The sequence below is a fragment of the Phocoena sinus genome, chromosome 1 (genome assembly GCF_008692025.1).
Source record: "Phocoena sinus isolate mPhoSin1 chromosome 1, mPhoSin1.pri, whole genome shotgun sequence".
Taxonomy (NCBI): domain Eukaryota; kingdom Metazoa; phylum Chordata; class Mammalia; order Artiodactyla; family Phocoenidae; genus Phocoena; species Phocoena sinus.
In genome coordinates, this window is record NC_045763.1 from 23,217,166 (window position 1) to 23,239,798 (window position 22,633).

At 45.7% G+C, this 22,633-nt stretch overlaps 1 long non-coding RNA gene across 1 annotated transcript in view; it reads right to left on the minus strand.

The window, feature by feature from the left end:
• Positions 1 to 22,633, minus strand: part of LOC116747633 — a 40,004-nt gene that overhangs the window by 11,054 nt on the left and 6,317 nt on the right. The gene's annotated exons all lie outside the window — the stretch shown is intronic.

The following is a 22,633-nucleotide window of genomic DNA, read 5'->3' on the forward strand; positions in this document are numbered from 1 at the left end:
GCCTCATGCGGCTGCTCTGAGCAGTGGAGATCGTGGTTTGCATGTGACAAGCCCTGGACCCACATCAGGTCACACTGGCATCTTCATCTCTTCCCCGGATGTGTCCCCTCCCACCGCTTCCAAGCTCAAAGCAGGGCTTTCCCTGCCTGCTGGGCTCTTCTGCCCTCGGCACTGAGATTTCATTCCCTACCCAATGTGCTCCCTGCCTGGCTCAGGTGCAGTCTCCTTAAAACCCTCCCGGACCCCAACCAGACAAAGCCTGGTCTGGCTCTGAAGCGCTGTCCAGACCCTCCCTCAGCCTGAATCTGCCTGTAGGAGTGACCGTGATGACAACTGTCAAAATCATAAGGAAAATAACAGGTGATCTGTGCAGAGCGGTCACTCTGCCGGGCCCTCGCCAGTGCCCCTTATCTCACGTCACTCGGTACACAGCCATCACTGTCCCTGTTTCAGAGCTGAGGAGACCCAGGCTCAGAGAGGCTGTCACTGCCCAAGGTCACACAGCTGGGAGGGGCCTGCGTAGGACCTGGGGAGGTGGCCTACTCCCCTCCCTCCCACCCCTGACCTGTGACCTCCTGGAGGACAGAGCCCATAACCTCCCACCTCCGGTCAGCACCAGCACTAGTAAGGCCACCAGGGACCACTGCAGGGCCTGGGGCACGCGGGAGGGCGGCCCCCATACTCTGGACTTCACGGAGTGGGCTTGAGGAGACCCGATTCTGGCCCGGATTCAGCTCCCACTTCTCTGGGTGATTTTGTGCAGGTCGCCTTCCCTCGCTGGGCCTCAATTTCCCCATCTCTAAAATGGAGACATCAGCGTCCAGGACAGTTCATTAGTTTTCCAGGTTGAAGTCCCTGGTTTCTGGCCCTGGTGCTGGCGGATGACACCGAGACACTCCCCCTTCCCCCTTAGCCTAATTCTCCGGAGCCTCTAATAGCAGGTCAGTCAGGCTCACCCCCACGCCTGGCACAATCCCCCCCATCCCCAGAGACAGCTGGGTGTGTACTTCTGGAATTCTCAACCCAGGGCAGGCTCAGCCCTGGGGATCTGCTCCATGACAGAGGGACATTAATAAAGAGATAAAACCCTATACTACCCTCCAGGGCAAACACGAAACACTTTTTATTAAAACCAAGACAGATACATCTATCTGGAGTCACATGAATTTTACAGATAAACATGAATTCAAAGGACTTTCCACTCGCCCCTGACTCATTCGCCTCTGACCGCCCAACCCCCAACCTCACCCCATGAACCTTCTACATGGAAAGGATCTTTGGAAGCACAGGGTTGTGGGCTCATCCCCATCGTTACCCCTTAGCAGCTGTGCAACCTTGGGCAACTTGTGTTGCCTCCTTGGGCCTCAGTTTCTTCATCTGTTAACTGGGCAGAGATGCTTTGGATGAATCGGAACTGGGGCCCATGTTCTCCTGGCAGGTAGACTTAGGCATCATCCCTTCCATAAATATCTTTTCTTCATTATTCAAATACATTAGATTAAAGGAGAAGAGAAGAATTTATTTCTGGAGGCAGGTGCCTGTGGGTAAAGAGGGAAGCGATGGTTGGTGGGCGGGGGGAGGGGAGAAGCAGCTGCCTGCATCGTGCTCTTTCTCTTCCTGGCCACAGGGACAGTTCTCCAATTCCATGGGGAGACAGGTAAAGGCCAGAGCATGGCTGTATTCATGGCACGTTGTGTGAGCCTCAGCTTCTGAGCAGTGCGGCTCAGGGACCAGGTAATATCCAGAGACAAGAGATGGGGCATTCTCCCCAGAGCAGGCCACCCGCCCAGCACCTCCTGGGCCTTCTGGGGCCACTGCTTGTTGGAGCAGGGAGAGACCTCAGCCCTCAGCAGAGGCGCAGGCTCCCAGAGACACCAGCACTGGTGGCAGAGGTGGGAGGCCCCGCTGACGGCTTGCAGGGGTCAGCAGTCCAGGAGGAGCGCAGACGGGACGATGAGGGTGATTGGAGCCCTAAGCATGTGTCCCCGCCCCCCGTGGATGCTCAGAGCTAACAGGGGAGATCCAAGAGTGAAGTGAGGTTCTGTGGTCCTCGGGTAGGTGCAGGGCAGTTGTCTGACGTTAAGGTGGCCCCTTTATTTCTTGCTCCGAGACATTCTGATTACAAGAATAGTCTACCTTTCCCAGAGCAGCAGGTTCGGAGGGACACAGAGTGCTGAGAGATGCCAGCAGGTGTTTTCTATGATCAGATCAGTTTGTATAACTGTATTAGCCAGTTTTTTGCTATGTAATTAGTCATCTGGAAATCTCAATGGGTTACAATAGCAAACGTATTTTCTTGCTCACGGCAGGTGAGAAGGCTCTTCTTCAGGGCGTAGGTGGGCTCCGGTCTGTCCTCAGGTCCTTCTCGAGCCAGCAGCTCCCCTGGGCAGGCTCTTCCGTGACGAAGGAAGAGAGCAAAGGAGGGGTGAGCAGGAACATTCGCCTCTTTTTCAAATATTCTGTCTTAGACATTTAAAAAAATTTACAAACAGTAAAATCCACCCTTTGGTCGTGTACAGGTCTCTGAGTTTTAACACATGCGTGGATTAGTGTCACAACCACCACTATCAGGACACAGAACAGTCCATCGCCTCCAAATTCCCTTGTGGTCACACTATTTCCCCACCTCTAAGCCTGGTAACCCTTGGTCTGTTCCTCATGCCTATAGTTTTACCTTTTCCAGAATGTCATACAAATGGAAACACACAGCATGTAGCCTTTTGAGTCTGGCTTCTTCCACTTGGCATAATTATTTTGACATCTATCCATGTTGTGTGTGTCAGTTGTTCGGCCCTCTACTGCTGAATGGTGTTCCACTGAATGGATGTAAAGGCTTCCCTTGGTATCTGAGGAGGATTGGTCCAGGATCCCTGTGGATACCAAAATCTGAGGATGCTCAAGTCCCTTACATAAAATGGTATAGTATTTTCCTAGAGCCTATGTACATCCTCCCATATACTTTTTCATCTCTAGATTACTTATAATACCTAATACAGCGTAAATGCTATGTAAAAACTTGCTGGTGTGCAGCAAATTCAAGTTTTGCTTATTGGAACGTTCTAGAAAATTTTTTTTCCTTTTATATATATATATATATATTTTTTTTTTTTGCGGTACGTGGGCTTCTCACTTTTATGGCCTCTCCTGTTGTGGAGCACAGGCTCCGAACGCGCAGGCTCAGCGGCCATGGCTCACGGGCCCAGCCGCTCCACCGCATGTGGGATCTTCCCGGACCGGGGCACGAACCCGTATCCCCTGCATCGGCAGGCGGACTCTCAACCACTGTGCCACCAGGGAAGCCCCCTAATATTTTTGATCTGTGCTGACTCTATGGATGCGGAGCCCGGGGATCTGGAGGGCTAACTCTACCGGGGTTTTTATTCATTGACCTGTTGAAGAACATTTGGGTTGTTCTCAGTTTGGGGCGATGGTAAATAACGCTGCTCTAAACATTCATATACAGGCTTTTGTGTGAAGGTAAGTTTTTATTTCTCTAGTGCAAATACATAGTAACAGTATGGCTGGGTCATGTGGTAAGTGCACGCTCAACGCCATAAGAAACTGCAAAACTGTTTCCCAAAAGGACTGTACCATTTTGCATGCTGGCCAGCACTGCACTGAGAAGTGCTGACTTGTCAGCACTAAGTATTGCCAGTTTAAAATAAATTAATAGCCATTCTAGTAGATGTGTGGTGGTATCTTATTATGGTTTTATTTCATGTTTCCCGAATGGCTAGTGATGTTGAATGTCTTTTCATGTGCTTATTTTCCATTCAAATGCCTTCTTTGGTGAAAAATCTTTTGTCTTCAAATCTCTTGTCTGTTTTTTCAATGGGCTGTTCATTTTTATATTGTGTTTTGAGAGTTCTTTATAGATTCTGAATACAAGTTCTTTGCTGGATATGTGATTTGTACTATTTTCCTCTAATCTGTCCCTTGTCTTTTCTTTCTATTACCAGTGTCTTTCACAGAGTAAGTTGTTAATTTTGATGAAGTCCAATTTACCCATTTTTTCTTTGATGGATCATATATATATATATATTTTAATATGGAGGGAGGATGTAATTTATTTATTTATTTTTGGCTGTGTTTCTGTGAGAGGGCTTCCTCTAGTTGTGGCAAGTGGGGGCCACTCTTCATCGCGGTGCACGGGCCTCTCACAATCGTGGCCTCTCTTGTTGCAGAGCACAGGCTCCAGACGCGCAGGCTCAATAGTTGTGGCTCACGGGCCTAGTTGCTCTGTGGCGTGTGGGATCTTTCCAGTCCAGGGCTCGAACCCGTGTCCCCTTCATTAGCAGGCAGACTCTCAACAACTGTGCCACCAGGGAAGCCCGATGGATCATATTTTTGATGTCACATCTGAGAGCTCTGCCTAACTCAAGTTCACAAGGATTTTCTCCTATGTTTTCTTCTAAAGTTTATAGGTTTACACTTTATATTTAAGTCTATGATCCATTTTGAATTAATTTTTGTGTAAAGTGTGAAGTATGTTTCGAGGTTCAGTTTTTTTGCACACAGATTCCACCATCACTTGTTAAAAAGATGATCCCTTATCTATTGAATTGCCTCTGCACCTTTGCCAAACATCAATTGGCCATATTCTTGTGGGTCATTTTTGGGGTCTCTGTTCCATTCCGCTCATCTATATGTTTATCCTCTCACTAATATCACACTGTCTTAATTACTATAACTTTACAGTAAGTCTTAAAGTTGGGACAGTTGAGTCAAGAATTTTGTTCTTATTTTACAAAATTGTTTGGACTCAGTTCCTTTGTATTTTCATATACATTTTGGAATTAGCTTGTCTATATCTGACAAAATATTTTGTTAAACTTCTGATGGTGGTTATGTAAAATCTATAGAATAATTTGGGGAGAATTGATATATTAACAGTAGTGAGTCTTCCAGTCCATGAATGTGATATGTCTCTCCATTTATTTAGGTCTTTGGTTTCTTTCATCAGGTTTTTTTTTTTTTTTTGTAATTTTCAGCATATAGATCCTGTACATGTTTTGTTACATTTATACCTAAGTATTTCTAATTTTTTGGAGCAATTGTAAATGGTATTGTTTTAAAATTTTTGATTTCTAGCTGTTCATTGTAGTACACAGAGATTTTCATATGTTAACTTTGTATACTATGGCCTTGCTAGAACTTCTTAGTTCTAGGAAATTTTTTTCAATAGATTCCTTGGGATTTTCTACATGGACAGTCATGTCACCTGTGAATAGGGATAGTTTTACTTATTTTTTTCAGCTTTATTGAGGTATAACTGACAAAATGTGTGTATTTTAAAGTGTGCTACTTGAAGTTTTGATATATGTATACATATATTGTGAAATCATTCAATCGGTGTGTCTTTTTCCCCTTATTCGACTGCCTAGGACTTTTAGTACAAAGATGAATAAGAATAGTGAGAGCTGACATTCTTGTCTTGTTCCCTACTTTAGCAGAAATGCCTTCCATGTTTCACTATCAAGTATGATGTTAACTGCTCTACCTTGCCATTATAGTGCGAAAGCTGATGTGGACAATACATAAATGAATGGGCATAGCTGGGTTCCAATAAAACTTTATTTATCGACACTGAAATTTGAATTTCATATAATTTTATATGTTATGAAATATTATTCTTCTTTTGATTTACCCTTACTATTTAAAAATATAAAAACCATTCACAGCTTGTGGCTCATATAAAGACACATGGCAGGCCAGATTTAGCCTTCAGGACATCCTTTGCCAGCCATTGCTCTAGTCTATTCTTCCATGTTTTCCCCCTAAATATTTACATTTCCCCCCAAATGTAAATAGAGATGCATAAATATTTTTCCAGTTTTCTTACTTTAATAATTTTAATGACATCAAAACATTTAACCCACAGATATAGAAAACAAACTTCTGGTTACCAAAGGGGAAAGGAGGGGGCAGGGATAAATTAGGAGGTTGGGATTAACATATACATACTACTATATATAAAATAGATAGCCAACAAGGACCTATTGTACAGCACAGGGAACTATATGCAATATTTTGTAATAACGTATAAGGGAAAAGAATCTGAAAAAGAATATATATATATATATATGTATATATACACACACATATTGGAATCACTGTGCTGTACACCTGAAACTAACATGACATTGTAAATCAACTGTACCTCAATTAAAAAAAATTTAAAAAGAAGTATGATGTTAGCTGTAAATTTTCTGTAGATGCCCTTTACCAGGTTAGGGAAATTCATTTTTATTCCTTGTTTGTTGAGAGATTTTTAAAAAATCATGAGCATATATTGAATTTTGTCAAATGTCAAAATGTCTTCTGCATCTGTTAATATGATCATATATATATGTATATGTGTATATATGTGTATGTATATTTTTTCTTCTGTAGTCTGTTGACATGGTGGATAACATGGATCGATTCTTAAATTTCAATCATCTTCATTCCTGGAATAAACAAAATTGGCCATGATGTATTATTCTTATTATATATTCTTGGATTCGACATACTAATATTTTATCGAGGATTTTTGCATCTATATTCACAAAGGAATATTAATCTTTAGTTTTCTTTTCCTATATGGTCTTTGTCTGGTTTTGTTATCATGGTAATACTGACCTCATAAAGTGTGTTGGGAAGTGTTCCCTCCTTTTCTACGTTCTGGAAGAGATTGTGTAGAGTTGGTATTATTACGTCCCTTAGATGTTGATAGAATTTGACAGTGAGACCATCTGTGCTTCGAATTTTCTTTTTTGGAAGGTTTTCTAACTATAAATTTAATTTCTTAATAGACAGAGGGCTACTCAGATCATCAGATTCTTCTTGAGTGAGCTTTTGAGTAGTTTTTATTTTTCAAGGAATTGGTCCATTTCATCTAAACTGTCAAATTTATAGGTGTAGAGTTGGTCAAAGTATTTGCTTATTCTCATATTAATGTCTGTGAGGCCAGTAGTGAAGTCCCTGCTTTCATTTACGGTATTGGTAATTTGTGTCTTCTCCCTTTTTTTCTTGATCAGTCTGACCAAGGTTTATCAATTTTATTGATTTTTTAAAATTAACCAAATTTTGATTTTGTCTTTCTCTACTGTTTTTGTTTTTAATTTCATTGGTTTCTGCTTCTGTCTTTATTACTTCCTTCCTTCTGGTTGCATTTTTATCTTGCTCTTCTTTTTCTACTTTCTTAACATGGAAGCTTAGATTATTGGCCTTGAGATTTTTCTTTTTTCCCTTAATATAAGCATTTAACATAAAATTTCCTACCAACACAGCTTTAGCTACATCCCACAAATTTTCATTAAGCTCAAAATATTTTTTGATTTACCTTTAGACTTTTTTTGACCTATAGGTTATTCATAATTGTGCTGCTAAACTTCCAAGTGTTTGGGAATCTCCAGATATCTTTCTGTTATTGATTTATAGTTTATTCCCATTTTGGCCAGAGAACATACTTTATAGGATTTCAATTCTTTTAAATTTGTTACTTTGTTTTATGACCCAAGATATGGTCTATCTTCATGAATATTCCATGTGCACTTAAGAAGAATGTTTTCTGCTGTTGTTGGGTGTGGTTTTTTTTTTTTTTTTGCGGTACACGGGCCTCTCACTGTTGTGGCCTCTTCCATTGCGGAGCACAGGCTCCGGACGCGCAGACTCAGCGGCCATGGCTCACGGGCCCAGCCGCTCCGCGGCACGTGGGATCCTCCCAGACCAAGGCACGAACCCGCGTCCCCTGCATCGGTAGGCGGACCCCCAACCACTGCGCCACCAGGGAAGCCCTGGGTGTGGTATTTTTTTAAATGACAATTAGGCTAAGTTGGTCATATTGTTGAGGTCTACTTTTACTGATTTTCTGTATACTTTTTCTTCAATTACAGAGAGGAATGTTGAAGTCTCCAAATATAACTGTGGACTTGTCAGTTTCTCCTTACGCTGTATTTTGAAGCTCTTTTGTTAACTCCACACACATTTAGGATTGCTATGTCTTCATGGTAAATCGACTCTTTTGTCATTATGTAATATCTTGCTTTATCTCTGATAACTGTCCTGTTTCTGAAATCTACATTTTTCTGATATTAATAGCCATGCCAAGTTTCTTTTGATTAATATTTGCATAGTACATTTTTTTACCAGCTTTTTACTTTTGACCTATCTGTATCTCTACATAAAAAGTGGTTTTCTTGTAGACAACATGTAGTTGGGTCTTTAAAAGAAATCCGATCTAGCAATCTCTCTCTTTTAATTGAGATGTTTAGACGATTTGCATTTAATGTAATTATTGATATGTTTGGATTTAAGACTGAGATTTTATTTGTTCCTTGTACTTTTTTCCTTGATTTCCCCTTTCCTGACTTCTTTTGGGTTATTTGAATATTTTTATTGTTCCGTTTAAATTAATATCTTGGTCTTTTTATTACATCTCTTTGTACAGATTTTTTTGGTGGTTCTCTAGGGATAACAATATACACACTTAACATACAATATGCGTACTGAACAGGCTACTTAAAATTAATATTTTACCACTTCAAGTGAAATTTAGAAACGTTACAATCCATTATTTCTTTTACTCTCCAACCTTTGTATTACAGTTGTCATAAGTTTTACATGTATATACTACCAGATAATGTTATAATTTTTTTGCAGTACGCGGGCCTCTCACTGTTGTGGCCTCTCCCGTTGCGGAGCACAGGCTCCGGAGGCACAGGCTCAGCGGCCATGGCTCACGTGCCCAGACGCTCCGTGGCATGTGAGATCTTCCCGGACCAGGGCACGAACCCGTGTCCCCTGCATCGGCAGGCAGACTCTCAACCACTGCGCCACCAGGGAAGCCCACGTTGTAATATTTGTTTTCAACTATCATACATATTTTAAAGTACTAAAGGGAGAAAAATAGTCTATTATTGTTACCCAGATGTTTACCAATTCTGTTACTCTAGCTTCATTTCTGAAGTTCCGAGTTTTTCACTGGTACCATTTCCTTTCTATCTGAACTCCCTTTAGCATTTATTTCAGAGAAGGTCTGCTGGTGACAAATTCTCTTAATTTTCTTTCATCTGAGAATATCTTTATTTTGCCTTCATTCCTGAAGGATATTTTTTAGTAGCTATAGAATACTGGATTGACAGTAGTTTTCTTTTACTACTTTAAGAATGTTCCAAATATGTATAAAATGGATAACTAATAAGAACCTGCTGTATAAAAAAATAAATAAAATAAAATTCAAAAAAAGAATGTTCCACTGTCTTCTGGCTCTATGAATTCTAGTTAGAAATTTGTCATTTGTACGTATTTTTCTCCTGTATGTAAAATGTTGTTTTTCTATGGTTGCTTTCAAGATATTTTTCTTTGTCTTTGGTCTTCAGTAACTTGATTATGATATAACAAGGCATGATTTTCTTTGAGTATATCCATTTTGGGTTTGCTGAACTTCCTGAATTCATAAAATAGTGTCTTTCTACAAATTTGAGACGTTTATATCCATTATTTCTTCAAATACGTTTTCTGCACTGATCTCTTTCTTCTTTCCTTCTGGAAAGACCTCAAAGACACAAATGTTAGACCTTTTGATATTGCCTCACAGTCTCCTGAGGCTCTGTTCATTATTTTCTCATTCTTCTATCCCCCCATCTATTGTTTATATTGGATAACTTTTATCGATCTGTCCTCAGGCTGACTCATTCCTCTGTTATATCCATTGCTTTATGGAACACATCCAATGAAATTTTAAATTTCAGTTATTGCTTTTTTCAGATCTAAAATTCCATTTGGTTATTTTTTTTCCATTTTTAAAATTGTGGTAAAGTACACGTGACATGAAATTTACCACTGTAACCATTTTAAGTGTACAGTTCAGTGGCATTAAATACATTCATAATGTTGTACAACCATCACCACCATCCATCTTCATGACTCTTTTCATCTTGTAAAACTCTGTATTCATTACGTAGAGACTCCTCATTCTGACCCCCAGACCCGGCAACCACCATTCTACTTTCTGTCTCTATGCTAGCGGCTATGCCAAGCACCTTGTGTTAGTGGAATCATCCAGAATTTGTCTTTTGTGGCTGGTTTATTTCACTTAGCATAATGTCCTCCAGGTTTCTCTGCATTGTAGTATATGTCAGAATTTTCTTCTCGTCTTAAGGCTGAATGGTATCATTTGGTTCTTTTTTAAGCTTCTATTTCTTTGCTGAGAATTTCTACCTTTCCATTTGTTTTAAGAGTATTTCCCCTGATTTCATGGAACATTGTTATCATGGTTGCTTTAAAAATCTTTGATAATTTCAACATGACTGTCATTTCAGAATGGACTCCTATTGATAGTCTTTTCCTCTAGAAGTTGTTGAGATTTTCTGATTCTTTGCATATTGAGTAATTTTGGAGTATATCCTGGACATTTTGAAACTTTGGTTTTTTTAAAAAAATTTTGTGGAGAACTTTGATTTTTCTTTAAAAGAAGGCAGTTAGATTACGAGGGTGCAGGCCACAAATCCTCACCCATCTTCTTTGGCCGGCAGTTTCAATTTCAGTTGCGTTTTCAAAGACTGCAATACTATCTGATTTTTCCCCAAGTGTGTGCCTCCCCTCCCTCAAGGGCACACTACATTGTAATTCAGTTCTTGAAGCCTTTAGTATATTGTTTTGGGTGAGTTACATACATGCCCAGCTTGTGTCCAGGACTTCATACACAGCATTATTGGATGGCTTTCTCAAGCTCCCCACTTCCCTGTGCTTTTCTCCCACACTTTCTGACTCCCAAGGGCCCCCTTACTTTGTAAGGCTTCAGTTTGGAAATGCCATGGTCACTTGCACCCACATTCCATTGACCAAAGCAAGTCATACGGCCAAGCCAAGATCGTGAGCTTGCCTGTTCTAGGGCTCTACAAATCCACATGGCAGAGGCAGGGAGTAAAAGATGGGAAACAGAAGTCCAACCTACCATTGTAACACTGAGACTCAGAATCACAGAACACCCCGGCCTCAGATGGCTCATCTGGGTTGCCCATAGTCCTCCAGATTACTGGTGCCACCTTTCCTTTAATGTCTTGTAAACTGGCTTGAACCACAGCTCAGGCTCTCTGCAAAGTCCAGGGCATTCCCAAAGAGGTCTACAGGTTCCCCTGGGCTTAGGGTCTCCTGATCACTGCTTCTCCTTGTTTCCTTTCTCTTCTCAGTTTTATCCATGTCCCTCTCATACCTGTTCTCCTTTTTCCACCTCCACCTGCACCCCAGCTTGGGGCTCAAGTTTGCATAATCAAAAACCCTTGCTTTGCTTGACAGAGCAAAAATCATTTATTCTGAGCTTCTCTTTAGCCCCATAAAATGTCTTTCCTTTTTTTTTCCCCCCTTCCTGTTAACTCAATAACATTCTGAGGCACAGCAAACCGCCTGTCTGGGTGAAGACATAAACTAAAGGGAACTAGCATAAAGATTTGTCCCACACTAACTCCTTTCTGGAGTTGTGGTGTTGGAAGAGTGTCTTTTCTTTCTTCCTAATGCTTGTATTAGCATAGGAGGGGCGCTGAGAAACACTACGGTGAGAAAGTCAGTTTACGGTTGTTTAGTTCAGTCTTTCCAAAACTTACTTGGCCATGGAACACCTCTGTCATGGAGCATCTATGAACACCTGAAAGCTCAAGGTGTGGGAAAGCCATCGAAAATGGGGGAGTGGTTGTGAGGATTAAAAGAAAGAAGCTGAGCCTCAGGTAGTTTTTGGTGATGCCGGTTCCCTTCCCTCTCTAGAGACCCCACCCTGTCAGTGACCCTGAAAAATTATCCAAATGAGAAAACCATTGAGAGTGAGAGAGGAAGCACTATTAATTATTACACCAGGGCAGTAGGCATATAGTGGGCTGTCCTGGGCCAAGCGGGGCATAAGGTCCCCTACCCATTTGTGTTATAGCTGGTGGTAGCTTCAGATGAGCTGTGAGTTCTCTGTAGGTCTCAGTTTCCCCACCTGTGGGATGAGGGCCTCTTAGTTCATTTATTTTTCCATTTATTCAATCAGTCAACGAATACGTAACCAAGCTTTCCTAGGAGCTAGCACTGTGCTGGGCCGTCAGGAGCCAACAGTGGGATGAGAGCCTCCCCACCTTCAAGGGCGTCACCATATAGAAGGAGACACAGATGTGGGACTGTTTGGGGATCGTGGTCTCGGCTGCACCTTGACTTTAACCCTGAATCCCCGAACAGAGACCAGTCTAGAAGGGCCTTTTGGTGGTACATCCTGGGCTGTCACAGGAAGATGATCCCATAGCACCTGGAGCCTCCCCTCACCTGCACTGGTTCCAGCAACTTCCAGGCTGGAGTCCTAGGGAACTGGCGGAGGCACGGCCACCTCTCTCTCTCCCTGGGAGCGCTAATCACTACTCACCCGCTGCTCTGGGGAATGATTACCTGTCAAGGTTCATTTGAGCCCGTGGCTTCCTGGAGGTTCTCCCCACCCCCTGCATCAGGCCATCCTGATGGCAGCAGGGAAGCTGCTCCCCAGGAAGCGAGAGAGAGGAAAATTACCGTCCACTGTACCTCACCACCTATTTGGACTGGCAGCCACAGCAGCAGCTTGTGTCCTGCCAAGCCTGATAACAGAACTGTCATGGCCCGTGGACAGTCTGGCCCTGGGAGGTGAGTGGTGAGGATTCCAGAAAAATTGTGGAGATTGCCGGCAAAATAGGCCTCCTCAAGTCAGATTGCCTTGCTGGGTGATTTCAGACTCGGCAAATTGCATCTTGAGCAGGGCCTGTTACTCTGCTTCCCTCAGCCCATCTATTAAAGCTTTCTTCAAAGACCATCACCACTAGGGACAGCTGGCTTTGGATTTGAATCTCTGTATGTGAACAGGCGCAAGTGTAGATAAGTTACTTCCCAGGGACAGTATTTCATGGGGATAATAACTGCATCAGTCAGGACCCTTTGGATTCTAAGGGAAAGAAAAGCAGAAGAGGAAGTATAAGCGTATTAAATGAAACGTCCAGGGGAATTTCAGGTATGGCTGGATCCAGGTGATCAGATGAGGTCTTCAGGAATCCATCTCTCCCTGTAAGTTGACTTTTATTTTTCTCCTTTTTTGCTTCCCTACCACACAACCCCTCTCTTCCTGGAGGCCCCCAGAGGTTCCAGCAGAAGGGAGAGCTTCACTAGCTCAGTAATTCCAAAAAAGTCTCAGGATAGAATTTCATTGGTCAGTCCTGAGGTATATGCCCATCCCTAAACTAATTGCTATGGCCAGAGGTTATGTGCAGTATTTCTAATTACTAATTGGCCAGGCTGACATTATGTGCTCAACTCCTGGAACCCAAACCACCAAGGACCTAGGAAGTGGTGGCAGTGAGTCCCCAAAGAAAAATGGAGGAGGCGGTACTCTAGAGAAACAGGGAGTAGGTTTCAAGCCGGCAAAAATAGTCTCTTGATCGGGGAAAGATTGAAAATACCAACCACTAGACCCAAGGCACTGACCAATAGGGTTGGAGGCTGCCAGAGCTGGGCAGGGCCCCAGAGGCCCCCTGCTGGGCTGCAGGATAACTATTTAATTACTGGAGGGTGAGGAGGTGTGAGGGTACCTGGAGAGCGGCTGGGGCACACGGGGCTCAGGATGGCAACTGATACCAGCCAATAAAGGCACATTTCTGCATTTTTACCAACTGCTCTGGCTGCTCCAGTGCCTCTTGGTGAACATTCCCTGCTGACCGCAGCTTTGCCCAGACCACCCACCTTGTTCTCTCAGGTCAACATCTGCTCGCGGCTTTAGCAGCACCCTTAGGCTTATCTGTGCACACTTCCTCCGTGGATCTCTATTAGCACACGTGGGCCACTGTTCAGAACAGCCTACCCCACAGGCCACCAGCCTTGTAGGTGGACCTCGCCGCGGTGCCAGTGGCCGTGAGCGCTGGGCCCAGCATCTCCACATTCTCCCAAGCAGGGTCTGTTGTGTATTCAGTAACCTTAGACCTCAGGCCGCCTTATCTGCGTCAGCCTCAAGATAGCTGACGTTTGCGCAGCACCTATTGGTGCCAGGTACAAGTCTAAGCACCTTCCCTGTGTTAACTCATTGAATCCTCACAGCAACCTCATGAGGGAGGAACCATGATTACCCCCATTTTACAGATGAGAAACCGAAGCACACGGAGGTTCAACAACTTGCTCAGGTCACACTAGTTGCTAGTTAGCGGCAGGGCTGAGACTTGAACCTAGGACGTCTGGCTGCTCATGAGGATTAAACCGGACGATGGAGGCAGGAAGTGCAAACGCCTGGCACGGGGGCAGCACCCAGTGAAGTCACCTCTACTCTGACTAGCTCTTGGCTCAATAAACTGGCACTGAGCATCTGCTGTATGTATGGCCTGCGCCGGGGCCTGGGGTTTGGGGGTTTGAATCAGGAAACAGCATTTGCAACCCCCTGGGAAGAGACAGTCCAGCGGGAATGACGCGATACATGGACAAACATCACTGTTGAACGGGAGGATCACAGGGAGGTTCAAGGTGTTGGGCTCAGAGGTGGCGAGAAATGCCCACCACGGGGAAGGTCAGGATGGGCTCCACAGAGGGGGCCGCAGACGAATGGGGCCTTGAAAGAAGGGTGTGCAGTCATAGGCAATGAAGTTCTCTTGGTGGCAGGAATCAGAAACTCACTCAAGCTAACTTACACCCAGAGGGGTATCCAGGACCTAGGTTGGCCCCCCAGATCCAAGGTCAGGAGTGTGGTCACACCCCAGAATGGAGAGTGGGGAGTGGGCAGAGCTGGGGGTCTCCCTCACAGTCCTGGGTTTCTGCTCCTTTTACACATCGTGGTTCCCCCCTTCCCCCCCATCAGCATCCTCCTTGACCAGGCCCATGACAGAACCCCGCAACAGACCCCTTGAGTTTATGCGGTTTAGAGTTTACATGTTATAGGTCTGGCCAAGGAAAGAATAACTCCTGGGTCTACCATTACTCCTGCCAGGCCCAGCTCTGGTCAAGGGAGCTGTGCTGGGAGCAGGGTGATGCACAAAAAGGCTGTGGGTTCCACTGATTGTGGGGGAGGGGGGAGTGGAGAGGGGGAGGGTAACTGGGAAGTCTGCCCAGGAGCCCCTCAGGGGGAGAATGTCGCCCAACGGTGACAAGGCTAGGTGGGCATTCTGGAGGTGGAAGTGGGGAGAAATATTGTCAGGAACAGTTAAGATGACAAAATGGAGTCATGAGAGGCGGCCGCAGCAGCTGGCCCTGTGCAGAGTCATTTATATGCTCTTCCCCAATTAGACGTCACCTGAAGCAGATGTGGTGGCATCCCGGAGCATGAGGAACCTGACATATCTGCTCAAGTTCACCCAGCTGGGGAGTGGCAGAGCCAGGATTCAGAGGCAGAATTTCCTGGTGCCAAAATTACACTCCCCACGTGCCCACACATCTGGATCACCCCCAGGTCAGCCCACGCCCAGGACGAAGTCCAAGGCCTCCGAGGCCTTGGCCTCATCTGGTCCCCATCCTATGTGACCTCCTCTCCCTCCATTTCTTCCTCACTCTGCTCCAGCCTCACTGGTCTCCTGGCCATCCCATGACCACACCCAGTACAGTCCCACACCAGGGTCTTGGCATGTGCCCTTCCCTCTGCCCCAAATGCTTCTCCACCTGGATGCACACGACCCACCTGACTCGGGTCTCTGCTCAGATGTCCCCTCACCGCCCCCAGATGGCCTTCTCTGCACAGTCCATCACCGCAGCCTCTCCACGGCTCCCTCCACCCCTCTGCTTTATTCTTCTCTATCACGTGTCCTCTCTGACATCATGGGATCATATGTACATTTGTTTTTCTGGTCATTGTCCATGTTCTACAGTAAAATGCAAGCTCAAAGGTTAGGCTGGTTTTGTTCACCGCTTTTTCCTGCTGTCTAGAGCATAGCTTGGCCCACAAAAGACAATAACTATTTGTGTGCAAATCAACCTATTAAAGGGGGTGTCAACACCTCTGCTATGCATGTGTCACGATGATTACATTACATCGTGTATATACAGAACGCATCATTGGCCTGACTCGGGGCAATTTCTCAACGGAAGTCATTATCATGATCTTTCCCTCAGTTGTGCTCCTGCCCCAGGGTCCTGTGACCTTGCTAAACGGCAGCAGCAGCCACCCAGTCACCCTTGTTGAAAAGCTGGGTGTGGGGGTCACCAACACCTCTTGCCCAGTATTCCTGCTCTCCACAAGGAAGGGTTGACTTCCCGGCCCCCTGTGGTTGTGGGGGTAGTAGTTGAGCAACTCATTCTGGCCAGTTGTGAGCAAAAGTGCTTGCTATGGACTGAATTGTGTCCCCCTCCCACCCCCACCCCAGAATTCATATACTGAAGCCTGAACCTTCAATATGATGGTGTTTGGAGATGGGGCACTTGGGAGGTGATTAGGTTTAGATGAAGTCCTGAGGGTGGGACCCCTGTGATGGGATTAGTGTCCTTATAAGAAGAGATACCAGAGCTTGCTTCCTCTCCCTGTCTCCACACTCATGCATGGAGCAAAGGTCATGTGAGGACACGGCAAGAAGGTGGCCGTCTGCAACAGAGAAAGAGCCCTCACCAGATGCCAACCCTGACAGCACTTTGATCTTGGACTTCTAGTCTCCAGAACTGTGAGAAATAAATTCCTGTTGTTTAAGCCACTCAATACTATTCTAGTATTTTGTCATGGCAGCTTGAGCCGACTGAGACAGTGGTGTGTGCCAACTCTGAGCTGGAGCATTTGGTGTTGATGGGAGACCCTCCAGAGTTCTCTGTTGACTTGCTACAGTGACTGGCAAGGTAGCAAATGGTGGCCACTCTGTTGGCCTGAGTCCCTGAGTGAAGACCGTAAGGGGCAGAGCCTCAGCTGGGCTCAAAGGACACAAAGCCTGAGTGACAGATTTTCGACCTTTGTTGATTGGGGGCTATTTATTTCTGCGGCAGAGCTCTCCTTGTCCTGACTGATAAAGTTGCAGGGGCTGGGAAGGTTATCCCTCAGTCACACATCAGCACAATATCTCTTTAGGATAAAGGAGGGCTTGCTGTTGCTGGATGTTCAGGCCTCGTCACTTCTCTGGTTCCTGGAGAGGAATAGCAGCGTGGAAGCCAGCAGAGACCTGGTTTCCACACCCAACTCCTCCACACACTAGCTGTGTGACCTTAGACAAGGCACTACCCTCTCTGTGGCTCAATTTCCTCTTCTGACATGTGGGGATAACAAGAACTTCCTCCTTCCACCCTCCAACGCACACACAGGTTCTTGAGGTAACGAATGTGAGAGCATAGCACAATCGTGGGTCACGGATAAGATGAGGAGCCTGGACTGGCGACTGTTCTGGGGTCCCTGCCGGGCCCATGACTCTGTGCTCTTTGATTTCCTGCTTCCTGCAGCCTCCTGAGAAGGGGGCCCTGGTCACTCAGAAACGTTAGCGCCGCTCAGGTGAGGAGATGTGATGAATTGGCCGTGTCTCCTGATTCCCCTGCTGTCACGCTTAATGCAGGCTCCAAGCCTGGCCACTCAGTCACTGTCATGGAACATTCCAGAGCTAGCACCTGGGTCCTTCCCGGTAATGAGGTTTTTCGCGGAGACTCAGTCCTCACCCCAATCTTGTTTCTCTTTGCCCTTTCCGTCATATCCAGGAGAAAAGTGGTGTTCAAGTTGTCTGTCAGCCAGAGGAAAAGGGAAGCCTTGCTGAGGTGACTTTCTCTAGGGGCTGTCTTTCTGGTGTGGCCCTTTCTGGGCTCCAGAACTCGACTGTGGCCCTGTGGTACTGGTTCCTCCATTGACCCACAGGAGCTCCCAGACTTAAGAGCTTTAGGACATTGATTGGATGATTCCTTGAGAAAGACAGGTCAGCCTCTAAGAAGAGGACTGTTGGCAATTCACCGTATGTGTACGGTAAAACTAAATGCAACTTTGAATGATACTTGATGGAGCCTGTGGCCAAGACGTTGTCGAGTTGTGGATGTTACCAATACCATTCGGCCAGAATGGCGAAATGCTGGCAACATTTCAGAGGTTGTGCGGGGTCTTGCTCATGGTGGACAGGGTCCCAGGATGTGAATCCTGATCTTCACTGTCGGATGGCCCTTTTCCAGTACCTAGCAATGCTTCCGATTACGACCATGTCTTTCTAGCTCTGGATCTGCTGAAGTGCAGGTGCTGCCCGCATTTCCCAGCCTCCTTTGCAGCTTAGTCCTCCCCACGTGACTCGTTCTGACCAATGGGCCATGAGCAGAAGTAACATGTCACTTCCAGACTGAGATGGCAAACAGCTTATGTGACTCCTCCTTCCCTCTCTTCCCATTCAGAGTGACCTAGGGGCCACCTGTTTCAGACAGCAAAGCTATAAGAGCCACAGACCCACATCAGACTGATGTGAATGAGAAAGACCTTTTTATTAAACCATTGAGATTTAGGGGTGTGTCTATGGTGTCGACCAGCATTCAGTATCCCAACCGATGGGGGCCCTGGAGAATACAAACTCCATATGGGCAGGGTCTGGTCTGTCTCGTCCACCCCTGTGGTGGACACCAGTACATAACAAGCATGTAGAAGCCGCTAAATAAGCCTCCAAGAATGAATGACTGAATGAAATCTTTTTGAGTTTCCAATGTCTTTTTACTAGGCAACTAGTGAAAGCCCTTTACCCAAGTGTGGCTCCAACAAAGGTCTCTGTTCCTCCCTCCCTTCTTGCCTGGCTTGGGTTCTACGGGTCCTCACATCTGAAAATCCCGGCCGTTCCTGCTCACACTGCTCTGTCTCCGGGTGTCGCTTCCCTGTGACGCAGTCCCCTCTAGCTCTTGCTCTAAATCTGAGTCTTTGTCAACAGCAGTCTGGAGGAGCGTAATTGCCCCCTGTGACATATCTGACACTGTCTTAGGGGCTTCCCATGCAGGCTTCCCCAATAGTCTGGTCTAAGGCCCAACATGGGAATCTGACACATTGATGTCTGGGTCCATGCAAATGCTCCACAGCTGGCCCCCATCCAGTAGATGTGACCAATGCCACTGTTCACTGGACAGTGGTCATGTGCTTCTAAACCTATCACCAGGCTCAAGTTTTGTGTCCCTGAATCGACCACCTAGACTGGCCACTAGAGGACTGTTCCTGAAGTCAGAACTGACCCACCCCTCTGTTGCTGAGGAACAGTGTAGTGGCTAAGAACATGGGTTCTAGAACCCGAGTGCCCTGGTTCAAATCCCTCTTCCTCCACTTAATGGCTGTGTGACTTTTGGTAATTTACCGAACCTCTCTCTGCCTCAGTTTCCACACTGTTAGTGGGGAAACTGGAGGGGAGACGAAGCCTCTCCCCAACTCTAAATGATGAAATAATAGTGTGACCACTTGCTGGGCATAGCTCTATACTAAGCAGGGAGGCCACCCTCTTATGAAAACAGGCTTAGGAGAGTTGACTCACTCTTCCAAACTCCTGAGAAGTGCGAGTTGGGAAGTGGACCCAGGAATGGCCCTCAGCCCTTGCTCTTCTCCGCCCCCCACAGTGACCACACTGGGCTCTGGACCCTGCTGGCCTCACCCCTGGCCTCCTGGGACAGCTCACTCAGTACCAATTGGCTCTGATTATCAGAAAGTGCTTCTTCCTTTGAATTCTTACCTGGCTACTGGAAGATTCTGCCAACTGGTCCTCGTTTTGCTCTCTGGAGCCACACAGTGAGTTTAATCTCCTCAGTACTTGCAAAATAAATTTAATAAACTCCACAATGTGTGTAATCTCATAGACAGGGTGCAGAATTTTTGTGCTTCTGACTTTTTTCCCCCATAATTACGAGCACCATGGAAATTGCAGGGATTACAGACTCCACTGGAGACAGAGATGAGTTGTGTCACCAAGAAAGTACAAATGAACTGAAACTCCCGCACAATAAGGTGGGCTGAGATTGCATTAAATTAGGAGGCAGGTTAGTGCCCATTAACTCCATGGGGACCAACCGTGACCTTCAAGCGTTTGTTTAAGAAATGGGGAAGCAGGGTGGGGGATGCAGTTGGGTTTGGGGTGGAGTGCAGTGATTTGGTGGCAGGCTCTCTTTAATAGACTGACTCATTACACATCTCAGAGCTTACTTGTGCTCACCCCATTTTCCCTGTCAGACAACATTCCTCCTCCATCCTTTTCCAACCAACCTCCATCCCCAGGAAGGAAAAGACTCATACCGACAACACACAGCTGGTCCAGGGGAATTGGGACCAGAACACAGGCTTTCGGATGCTACGCCAGTGACCTTCCCGTCACACCCACTAATCCTGGTCCCTAGCAGCTTTGGGCTAACACACTGTCAGCAGGTTAGCAAAAAACGCCACGTTGTCATAAGAAGACTCTTCTTTTCATGCACCTGTGATCTATGTGGGGAGGGCATAATGAAGCAGGACTTGCCTCCTCTGAGCTCTAGTCTCACTGCCCAGCACACGGTGGCACACTTACCACCAACTCCCAGCGCATACTGATGGCAGACGGTGTTGATGGATTTCAGCATTGTTCCCACTAAGCGTGGATCGCACAATCTTATCCAATACGGGAGTTAACTCGTGAGGTAAGAGCTACTCCCCATACCCAGTCTTTATGAGCTCCATCAACCAAAAGAAAAAGTAGGTAATTTCGGCTTCCCTGGTGGCGCAGTGGTTGAGAGTCCGCCTGCCGATGCAGGGGACACGGGTTCATGCCCCGGTCTGGGAAGATCCCACATGCTGTGGAGCGGCTGGGCCTGTGAGCCATGGCCACTGAGCCTGCGCGTCCGGAGCCTGTGCTCCATGATGGGAGAGGCCACAACAGTGAGAGGCCCGTGTATTGCAAAAAAAAAAAAAAAAAAGTAGGTAATTTCTGAGTTTTAATTTTTTTCTCTCACACCCACTATTGAGCTTCAACTACGGCTGTTAGTGAGCGAAGGGCTATGCTCGACTCGCTGCAAGAATGGCCACAATTCTCCACCCGTCCCTGTAATCAAGCCCTTTGCGATAGGACTTTGCAGCTCCTTTCATCAAGTGGGGGAGTTTATTTCTCCCCACCTTGTACTTGGACTGGCTTGTGACTTCCTTTGCCCAATAGAATGGGATGGAAATGACAGTGTGACAGTTCAGAGTCTCACCCCAAGAGACGCAGTGTTCTTCTACCCAATCCCTTGGAATCCTACTGCTGCCATGCGACAAGCCTGGGCTAGCCTAGTAGAAGATGAGAGACGCCCCCTGGGCCTAATCAACCCCCATTACCCAGATGACAGCCAGATAACTGTCATTCATTCGAGTAATGTCACCTAAGACTAGCTGACCTGTCAGCTGACCACAGACAGATGTGTAAGTCCAGGTGAGATCAGCCAAGTTTATCCAGATCAAAAGAACTCCCTAGCTATGCTTCAGACTCATGAAATATATAAGTGCTTACTGTTTTAAGATATGTTTTGGAGTTATTTTTTAAACGCAACCATGACTAACATGCACTATCTAATTGCGGTTCCCTCAATAATTTTTTGTAATAACAATGATCCCCATTTTACAGATGGGAAAGTTGAGGTTCAGAGAAGTAAGGCTTGTTTGAAAGTCATTCTGCTAGTAATCCCAGAGCTAAAATTCAACCCAGGTTTTTCTGACTCCTTTGTCATTTTTTGATGTAGCTTAAGAATCTCTAATACTTGGGTGGCAAATAGGCTTCATTTCACTTGCCAGTGTTAGTTAGTTGGTAATGTCTGCCTATAATGTAGTGTTGAAAAGATGGAGGGGGAAAAAGATTACTGTGGTTGATTAGTGATGTCTGCCATGGATGGTGAACACAAAAAGCAGCAGTGTGAGTGCTATGCATTAGCCATTAAGGTCTTGTGTATATCCAAACCCAAAGTATGAGAGAATTTTGGCTGACATATCAGGACTTGTCCCTGAGGCAGAGCAGGGTGCTCTTACCTAAGCTGAGCATGCACTCTTATGTTATGCTCAGGCCCTGTGTCTTCTAGTTGTTAGCCCTGTTGCCACCACTACCCAGCCTAGGGTGATATAGCATAGTTCACCTCTTAAGGTTGATGTTAGAGTTAAAAGAGATAATGGATGAAAAAACCATTTAATTTCCAGGTAAAAAATGATGGCTAAAGGACACTTGAATCACCTTCCTCTCTCAAAATCAGCTAAAGACAGCAACAACCAAAATTGGAATATAGGGGAATTTTTTCCCCTGAATTTTTATTGAAATCAGAAATTGCCACAGCCCCAAACCACAAACACTGAAGTCCTTTTGCCCAAATACTGTGAAATCTAGACCATTGCCCAGAGGAAAGAGAGAATCTATGCAAACATCCCTAGTATGTTTTGTGGATAGGAAAGTTGAGGCTTTGCAGGATACATCCCAAACCTGAAAACTTTATCCAAAAATCTTTGGCTTAGAGCCCTGGGACCCAGTCACAGCCTCCCTCGAGGCTTTGCAGGGGCCACACTGACCGCTGGGTGTCAGACACTGAGCTGTGCTCCCACAGCAAAGGAAAAAACTGATGTGGTAAAATAGTTTAAGACGACAAACCCAAATGGAAGCTGTGGTCTCCCTGAGATCGTCTCTCCCACCCTTTCCCACACTACCCTCCCACAAAGAGCTGGCCCATTGGAAAACTGAGTTAAGAAGAAACCAGCACAGGAACTGTGCAGAGGTGCTGCGAAAGGGGAGAAAAGGAACATAAA